This window comes from Pinus tabuliformis, chromosome 9 (genome assembly GCF_031772625.1).
Source record: "Pinus tabuliformis cultivar Carrire ecotype Pingquan chromosome 9, CPIR1, whole genome shotgun sequence".
NCBI classification, from domain to species: domain Eukaryota; kingdom Viridiplantae; phylum Streptophyta; class Pinopsida; order Pinales; family Pinaceae; genus Pinus; species Pinus tabuliformis.
In genome coordinates, this window is record NC_142307.1 from 1,569,684,811 (window position 1) to 1,569,695,330 (window position 10,520).

Consider the following 10,520-nt stretch of genomic DNA (forward strand, 5'->3'; position numbering starts at 1 on the left):
TTGAGTTGATAGGTTATTAACAGGGAAAAGCTTCAGAAAAGGGCCATCAAGCACCTCTGATTTCACCTCTCCCTCAGTGGGATCAGGAGCTGGGATCAAGGTGACCTTGCTGCCAACAAAAACACTGACTTTGCTTTGCCATGCAATCATTAGTGTTTGATTTTTATTTGCAGAAGTTGGTTACATGTTCAGATTCTTGATTGCTTCGTTGCATAGTTAGTATACATGGTTTCATTGCAATTAAAACTTCTGTTCATTCTCTTTACTGTCAGCTAGATCAGATTAGGTCAACGTAACTAGGTCTCTGATTTTACAAGTCTTCGTTGGTTCAGTTGGAAAAACAACTTGCAGAGCACCTGTACCACTTCCCTATCTGCCCATACTCCATCAATCCCATCTGCTCCATCCCCTAACTCGGATTCTTACCTCACGTTCGCCACACTTGCTCACACAACCCTAATTTTTGTGCAACATTGCTTCATTCCTCCTTGAACAAATCCAGCCATCTTCATCTTTCCTCAACTCCATCCACCAAGTCCTGGACCTCCTTACACCCCTGTCCTACCTCCATACTCACTCCTTCACCTTTCTCTCTCCATCCATCCTCCAAAATCCCATTTCTGAACAACTTGTAGAAAATTACAGACATCCTGTAGAAATTCCAAAACATCCTGTAAAACCCCTGCAGACTTCCTGTAGAAGCTCACGAATGAGGTTTCTTGATAGCCAAACTCTGTGAAACTCTCTAGAAGGGTGTTAGGGACCCTTTAGGCCCTCTCTGAACCTTCCCGACCTCCTCCAAGCATTTCCTCTCGCCAATCCACCTCTACACAGTCAAAAATAGTTAAATCGCATGCATGATAATTCTAACAACTTATTCAAAAATACAAAAAGATGTTTTTTTGTTTTTTGTTTTTTGTTTGTTTTTTGTTTTTTGTTTTTTTTGTTTTTTGTTTTTTGTTTTTGTTTTTGTTTTTGTTTTTGTTTTTTGTTTTTTGTTTTGTTTTGTTTTGTTTTTTTTTTTTTTTTTTTTTCCAGATGTTACTGTAGAAGTAGCTTAGACACATGTATTTTACCTTCCTAGAAGTCAATGGCATCTCCTTCAGTAGCTTGCATCCTCTTTCTTGCATCAGTAGGGCTAGCTGGTAAAATTAGGGTTTGCTAGGGTTTACGTTTTCTTTCAGCGTTCCAGTTTCTTTCTGCAAGTAGAACAACCTTCTTTGAGTTAGCTTTCGTCCATCAGTTAAAAAGCTTCTTCTCCGAGCTCATAGAAGTTGGCTTAAGCTCCTAGCGGACTTGTGTCAGCTGACCAAGTGACAGCTACGGCAAGAGCTAGTACTTGTGCATACGAAACCGTCGCTTCCAAGTTTGTTACGAACTACCGAGTTGATAAAAGTAAAGAAGGGAGTCCCACGAGTTGCAACATTATTGCTGCAATACTGGAGCTCAACACTCATTGAATGAGGAACCTAGTAGTTGATGTAACCAACTGCCACAAGTATGGAGATTGGATGGTGATTGAAAAGTTATTTCAAACTTCAATGAGTAGCATGGGCAAATACCCATCTCGAAATTCGAGGGTTGACACACAATTTGTGTGGGGGAAAGGGAAAAAATCATGGGGAAAAGTCAAGCATCCAGTCATTTTTCCATACATAGATAGGAGGGGGATGCTCAAGCCTAGAGAAGTGAATTCACGAGTAGAGAGTTGGCATTCTTGGTGAATAGAACTTGAATTAGTTTCCCAATTTCATGGAAAAAGAAAGCATTCATGAGTTGGATCAATGCTTTGTGTCCTAGGCTTATATAGCCTAGTTTTTGCATGTAAAATTCTTTCAAAAGAACTATATAAACTAGTTGAGCTAAGGAGGTCATGATTTGATGTTTGATGGGTAAACATAAGAGGCAAGAGGTAGGAAATGACTGAGTGATTGAGGAGCACCGAAGGGATTTCCTCCTTTGCATTGCAAGGCAACTCACAGGTGATGAGCCCCAAAAATGGATAATTATTTGGGCTCATTCAACCTCCTAATTCGACTTAATCCACCATTCTGATTAGTTTATTGCATGTTTTTGATTATATTTATGCTAATAGAGTGAATTGGGTTAGTCATTATGCCAACAAGTCTAATGGGTGCTTTGTGTAGCCTTTTTGGTCAACTTGGAGACAAAATTGAAGGTTTTAATGAGCACTTGGTAGCCAAATTCGTGGGAGAACAAGGGAGAGGATTTGTAGGAAGGTGTCCCCTTCATTTATGGGCCCTTACCTCGAATTCTCCACCATCAGTTCGGAGTTCAAAGGCCACCAAATCAATTAGCACAAGGGCAGCCAAGCAAGTCAAGTAGGACTGCTGTTAACTACAAGTTTTGGGCAACCGAGTCCCTAAAGTTTAGGAGGACTGTTAGGGTCCTCAATTTGTATAAATATGAAGGCTTAGGGCCTCATTTTGGTTAGCTGGTAGTTAGTCATTTCATAGTCTTGTTGTAGTCATTTTGTAGTTCGATTTTTTAGGCAGTAGATTAGCTTTGCTTTCAGCTCATTTTCAAGTTCTCCTTGTGGACAGTTTTGATGTAACTCTTCATTTCTTGATCAATAAAGATGAATCCAGCTTTGCACCAGCTCTAAATCTCTCTTAGGAGGCTGTAGCTCTTGGGGTTGGGCCCATCTCAAGCGCCCAGTACCTCCTTTGTTTACTTTCATGTGTCTTTGCTGCATTCTTAGAGTAAAATCTGCTATTTAGATTTAAAACTTGTTGTGTTATTTAGGTTGCTTTTGATGATTAAAGTAGATTTTCATGTTCAGATTGATTTGGATAGATTAATAACATAAAGGATCCTTGGAAAAAGGGGCTCAAGCACCTCTGATCTTACCTCTCCCTCAGTGGGATCGTGAGTTGGGACAAAGGTGACCTTGCTGCCCACAAAAACGCTGTTTTGCTTCACCATGCAAGTATTAGTGTTGGATTTTTAGTTGTCAAACTTGATATCAGTTTTGACTGCATGCTTAGGGTTATGATTGCTTAGTTGCATAGTTAGTTCATCTGATTTTGTGCAAATAAACTTCTGTCCCATTTCTTTTGCTATTATCTAGGTCAGATTAGGTCAAGGTAATTAGGTTCTTGATTTTCCAAGTCTTCATTTGTTAAATTCGAAAAATAACTTGCAGAGCACCTGTTATCCTTCTCTATCTACCCATAATCCATCAGATAATCTGCTCCAACCCTTAGTCCATGATTCGTACCCTTCATTTGCCATTCTTTCCCCACCTTGCCCTAATTCCTACATTCTTGTGCATCATCGCTTCCTCCATCCTTGAACAAATCCAATCGCTCCTTAGCCTCATCCACCAAGTCCTAGACCTCTTTACACCCCTATTTCACCTCCATACTCATTCCTCCATCTTTTTCCCTCCATCCATGCTCCAAAATCCCATTTCGAAACTTCCTGTAGAAGAATTACAGAACATCCTGTAGAAATCCTGAACATCCTGTAGAACCCCTGCAGACTTCCTGTAGAAGCTCATAAACACGGTTTCTTGGCAGCCAAACTTTGTGAGACTCTCTGGAAGGGTGTTAGGGACCCCTTAGACCCTCTCTGAACCTTCCCAACCTTTCCCAAGCATTTCTCCTCCTTGATCCACCTCTGCACAGTCAAAAATAGTTAGAAGCACATGCATGATAATTCCAACAACTTAATCAAAAATACAAAAATATGCTTTCTTCAGATAGTGATAGCTTAGACATTTGCATTTTACCTTCATAGAAGTAATGGCATCTCTTTCAGTAGTTTGCATGCTCTCCTTTGCGTCAGTAGGACTAGTTGGTAGAATTAGGGTTTGCTAGGGTTTGCGTTTCTTTTTGGCTTTCAGTTTCTTTTTGCAATTAGATTTGCTTCCTTCGAGTTAGCTTTCATCCATCAATTAAAAAGCTTCTTCTAAGAGCTCATAGAAGTTGGCTTAAGCTCCTAGTGGACTTGTGCCAGCTGACCAAGTGACAGCTGCGGCAAGAGCTAGTACTTGTGCATACAGCACCGTCGCTTCCAAGTTTGTTACGAACTACCAGGTTGATAAAATTAAAGAAGGGAGTTCTAGGAGCTGTAGCATTATTGCTACAATACTGGAGCCCACCAACAGGCATCTTAAGATTACAAGGACTACAATCTTAGTGGGGAAGAGGAGGTCTATAAGTATATTTTGCATGTGAAGGAGAGTTACCTTCAAACAACCAATTCCTACAAGTTTGAAGAGTTCCCTTCGTGGTATCATGGCTCTATTAGGGAGTGGCCAATTGTAGACAGTTTGATGTGCAATTGAGCCCATCATTTGGTGAAAAAGGCTCACACCTTACTAAATTGACAACCTTGCAATTTCGATAAATGTTCTCATTTGTCCTTGTCAACTCATGCAATGGTATTGATTACATGTCTTGAAATAGTTAAATGCCTTTTGTTATGAGTAAATCCTCTATGTGCAAGAAGACTATTATGTTAATTATATGTTGTCAAGTCATAAAGTGGACAAATGATTTAACATTTGTTTTGTCAAACCAAGGTAGGTAAACTATGAGGTGAAACACAATATGTGCAAACTGGCTACTTAGGTGTTTCCATATGCAAAAAATAAAGCACAAACCAAGTACAAGTAAATCTCAGAGTTGATTCTAGCTTAAAATTGTTTTCATAATTCTAAATTCAATTATTGACCTTGTTGGAATAAGATTGCAGATTCAGACAAATACATTACACTTTCACACTAAATGATCTTTTTTGAAATCGTAGTTATTTGGTCAAAATTGGTTTAAGAATGTAATGAAAAAGAACTCTAAATGAAATCAGTGTTCTAAGTTTATAAGCAAATTCACACCAATTTAATGACAATCACTCTTAAACCCAAAACTTGAATCGTTTCAATCATATTTTCAGTCATTAACTTAGGCATTATTAGCTCTAGCTAATTCTAATAAATATCTTTAAAGTACAATAACAATAAATTTTTGATAAATATTGTCTTGTACCCATGTTCTGACATCAAAATTGTACCATTACTCAAAAACAAAGTATTAATTATGAGGAATTATGTGTGATTACAAGATCACTACAGTAAATTATAGGAAATTCTGGAAAATTACAGGAAGTTCTGTGTAATTACAGGAAAACAGAGCATGCATATTTTTAGATATATATAACAAAAATGGCCAACAAAACCAACTCAAGCATAACAAAACTGATCAAATATATGACAAAAATCATCGGAACACATACCAAGGGGGCCTCCTGGGAAATGTTGTCAAAGAAAGCACTTAGAAAGCTAAAGTAAAATATGCACCATATCATAGAAAGTCCTCCTTGTATTAATTGTAGCTCATAAATTTAGTACAAAGAATTGACTTGTATCCAAAATTGTATCCAAAACTGCATCCAAAGTTGTATGACCCTGTTGTCTTATATTGCCTCTGTTGCCTAAATAAGGAGGTTTAGATTAGTGTTTGATGTTGTCATGTTTCTTATCTTTGCCTGCAAATTTTTTAGTCTTACTATTAATTTTTTGTTGTGTTTGATTTTTCTCAAATTTTCTTCATACAGGTTTATATATGTTTTCCTAAGTGTCTTGCATTTTTCCTTGTTCTTAGCATACTAATATTTCAATTTTGCATTCTCGTCCTTCACTACCTTGTTTAACAATTCAACCTCATACAATTTTTGCTTCAACTTCTTTATCTTTTTGTTTTCCTCTTTAACTTAGCCACTAAGGTATTTATGTGTTAATCTTCATGTGCAGTTTATGCTTCTATGTACTGGGTTTCTTCTTATAGTGATTGTTTTTCAAACATTTCCTGCCCCTCATAAAATTGGTGGCTTTGTTTAGTGTAAAACCCTTGTTCTTCCTTAAATTGAGGAGACTGTTCAGTATAAACTTCCTCCAACGCCTCCTCATAGAGTATCTGACTCCTAGTCTTGGCTTTCTTAGGCAATTCTTTTGGTTCTATAGGGTTAGAAGTCTCCCTGTAGGCTTCTCTTAATATATGAGTCATTCTCCTTGTCATTTTGCTATAAGTTGTTGATGGAGCTCTATAGCTAGCTTTTCTCTTTCTACTAGCAGAAGTCAAGCCAACAATTTCCATACAGGGTGGTGATCCTTCTTCCTGCTGCAACTCTTGTTTTCTTTTCTCTTCTCCCTCATTTTCTTCAAATTGCTGTTGGATTGGGGAATTCTATTCGGTTTCAACATTTTCTTCTACTTTAGGAGTAGTCTTAGGGTTTACTGGTGTTTCAAGGCTATTTTCTTCAACATGATCTTCTTCATTGTCAGGATTTTCCTCGATACGGTTTTCAATTATCTCCTCTTCAACCCTAAACTCATTCCTCTATAAAAAGTCATCCCAAGTTTGGTTTAACTTACTCAATTTGTACAAAACAAGTAATTTCACTAACCCCTGGTGGTAATGTAGTCTCTCCTTGTTTGAATGACATTTTTGGACCACAGTTGTCATTTTCAATAAACTCTTACAGAATAAAAAATGAAAATTGGTTCTTCTACCACTATCTTTCACATGTGCAACCAAACAAATATGGTAAAGGAATATGATACTATACCTACCCTCGCAGGTTATATACTTCTGCAAAAAGTATACGATCTATGCCCAAGGTTCTTTAAGCCACCATCTAGGAACTCCTTTTGACCAATATGGATTCTGTTAGGAACGTTGCCCATTTTTTATTATCTTGCCCTTAAACCACTTTTCCCTAACTTGCTCTAATCTTGTAATTTTGGCTAGGGTTTCTTTTGAAATTGAGTGTGGTGTCCCCAACACTTGTGGCATGTCCATTGAATGTGTTAGCAAATGCCTTTATTACTGCTATGTTATGGCCTTGGAATTTTTCAAAAAATGATAGTAACCCTAATATATGGAATTGTATACGACATGCAGGAAATATTTCCAAGATAGCGATGCCATGAGGTTCATTGCATACTACCCCTATGGTTACAATGTTTACTTGTCTGGCAGAGAGCTTAGTTCAAGTCTTAGTAGCACTATATGATAATAGAGTAGGAAAACTTTGGTTTTCAGGGTTCAGAGCAATGGTAAACTAACAACGAAAACCATTCGAAATGACATTGGTGTGTTGATTGTGATATTTGCAACAAAAGTACAAATATCACATTGCTTTAGAATGATAGAAATGTATGGTGAAACTCAAATGTAGTCAGGTAGACCATTATTTCATCAAATGCTAGAAGTATGGCTTTACGCATAAAGGGTAATGATTTTGCAGAAGTACAAATACAATTATAGGTCTGAATTCCGCACCTAAAGTAATAATGATGTATAAATTTTAAGAAAATATATAGCACATGGTTTTTTTTTTTTTTTTTTTTTTTTAAGTTTAATCAATCATTTAAAAAGAATCTTCTAAGTTTAATAAATGAATATAATGTGAAACATTCACCTCATTGCCTTTTTGGAAAGAGTTTTGAATTTGACTTGTCATCACCATCAATCTATAGTTTTTAGGAATGAATTAATGTTTTCCTTGCTAAAACTGATATTGGACTAACCTTTTTCATAAGCTTTTATTTTAGGAATTTTGAACTTGCTATTACATGAATCTAAAAACTTCATTACAGGAATTTGAAAAGTGTCCTTGTTGGTCATGTTGACTAAAGTTTCTTTTGTTGATATTGATGCAGTTTTTTCCTTTGATGTAATCACTAACATGCGTGATTATTTAGTAAAAATAACCTTGTTTGAGCAAATAATTGAGAATATCCCTCTTCGGGGAATCCTGTAATTATAGGAACTTACAAAAAAAATTGTTATGAATTCTGTAATTATAGGAAATAATTCACATAATTTTATTGTGAAAGAAAGAAACCATTACTAAGCAAGATCACTTTCTTGCTGCTACATACTATCAAGCCATCTTATTTACACTTTCTTTTTATGACACTATCTTGTGGATTTTTATCGAGCACAAGATAGTTAATGCTCGTTGATATTTTCAATTTAATGAGTTTGAAAAACTCAAAGAAAACTCCAATAATATCTTGTGGATTTTTCTCGAGCCCAGGATGGTTGATGCCCGCCGATATTTTCAATGTTAGAGAGTCAAAAACTTAAAGAAAACTTGGGGTGGGGGGGGGGGGTTTGGGTTCCTTTTATGTAATTAATCTACCAACACTGGTTAAAGGGATAAACCTATATTTGGTAGTTGTCCTTCTCATAGTTTAATGATTGTAAGAAGGAAATATATGATCTGTTTTGCGGTATTAAGTTAACTATACATTGTTTAAATTTTTTGGTGTTAAGTTAACCTTAGGTGTAGCCATTTATTTATTTGATTTACAAAAAAAAAACTACTTTTATAGAATTCTATTGGGTATGTCAGAGATAAAATTAGGTTAGAAGTTTGAGCCCTACATGGGGCGATGGAGTGATGCCACTACCTCGCCTCCCCATACTTCATTCAAATATTCTGCACAGGTTGTTAGGGGACTCGTTTACAACTAAGCATTATTGTTTATTTATAATTCAGTCAATTTTATACAATCCTCAATCCCACCTATTCAACAACCCCTATCAACCTACATCTACGCCCTACCTACTAAATTGGTGAATTAAATGAAGGCGTTGGAATTTTAAAATAATTTGTTTCCATGTTTGGATTTCAAGAATTATTATATTAAAAAATTCGAAAAACTTAGTTTTATTTATATTTATGATAAGTCGACATCTTTATAATTGACAAGTGGAATTTCAATATAAAATGTTTTCATGTTTGAAATTTCAAAAAATATTTTTATAAATACTCGATAAACTTGAAGTTTTATTTATATTTATGATGAGTCTACATGTTATTTGATCCGTCATAGATATTTGACAAATCATAGGCACAAAACATATTTACCATAAATAACAATAATGACTTTTTTGTTAAAGGTATTTATTTAAAAGAATAAAAATAAAAATTCCACCTACATATCTTTTTAAGACTTACGAAAAAGCAAATACTAAGTATTGTCTATTCGCAACACTCAACATAGAGTGTGCTACTCGTGTGTAAGCTATGGATGGTGAAGGGTGAATGGGTAACATGTTGTAAGGGTTACATATGTCATTTTTCCAACGTGATTATTAGTACACAAAATCGATTCCCAAAGATACAAACATTAATGCAATATATTCGAGCGAAATTGATGTGTCTCAACTTTATTTCGTTATTGGAATCGATGAATAAGGTGCCTCATTGAACGGTTTAAGACAATTGTCTCTCAATGAACTCTATTCATAGGCTCCACAAAGATAATCGGGGTGGAAAAAGCACTGTGTTTAATGACATAGTTAATATCTTAGCCAGATCGAGAGACAAAGTAAAGGGTTTTCACTAGTAGAGACAAATGCATAGGAAGCACCTGGTCAGGGTCCATATGCAGATCCTTTAGTCGCAAATCCGAAGTTAGATCTGGTGCCATATTTTATCGATCACGTAGTAGATTCTCCAAGAACATATCAATATTGAGTTTAAGTTTGAAAGCCATAGCTTAGGCACCTATCTATTTTAAGAACTAGTGAAAGAGAGAGGGAGTAGCACCTATGTAAGGTAGTTATTCTCGTCTTGCTACAATGCAATAAGGGATAGGAATTGAAGATTGGGCAAAGGAAAGCTAGTGACTATAGGGAAAAAGGAACTCCTTTTGGACCCAGATGATCTCCATTCGAACCTAGGACTAGAAATGTGTCTAGGAGTTCTGATTTTTTGGTTGAAGAAATGATTGGAACTATATATGCTTTAGGTGGATCTATTTTTGGAATGCTTGCTCATGTTGATGCTACTGAAATTGGTGCATAGGCTTAGTACACTCAATCACGAACGGGTAGTGATGCCAATGATGGCGGTTCAACTTCAATTGTGGATTATGGGTAAACAATACCAAGAAGCCTCAATACCAATATTCCATCCCAAGTTACAGTTTGGCATCCCTTACCAATGCCAGAAATGATTTAAAGGTGTGTACTACTACTGAAATTAGTTTAAGGTTTCCTACTTGTGGTAATTTACGAGTTTGATCTATAAAGTAAGGTTTATTATCTAGTAATGTCATTATATAATTGTTTTCCATGTCATTTCTTTGTTTGTGGGTGCAAGATCAGGGCAGGAACTCTATGGACAATGTTTAAAATAGATAAATTTTCACAAGGCATAACTGATTTAAGCTTCAACCAGTTCACATCTCACATTGAACCTATGTTGAGTCATACAATTGATGCCAACTTTGAAGAGGAAGATGTTTTAAACGAATTACCAAGGTTGCACATGCATCTCATAATGAGGATGCTCATAACGAGCATCCTTTTGTTATGGCCAAATTATCTGGTAAATTTTTTGGAGATTCTCTTTAATTTGATAATATCTACAATTTATGGGGATACTAAATAATCACAAAGTTTTTATAAAATAGTGATAGTGAAGGAGCTAAATAGATTAACCTATAGACCTGGATTTCAAGAATGTTCTCGGGATTT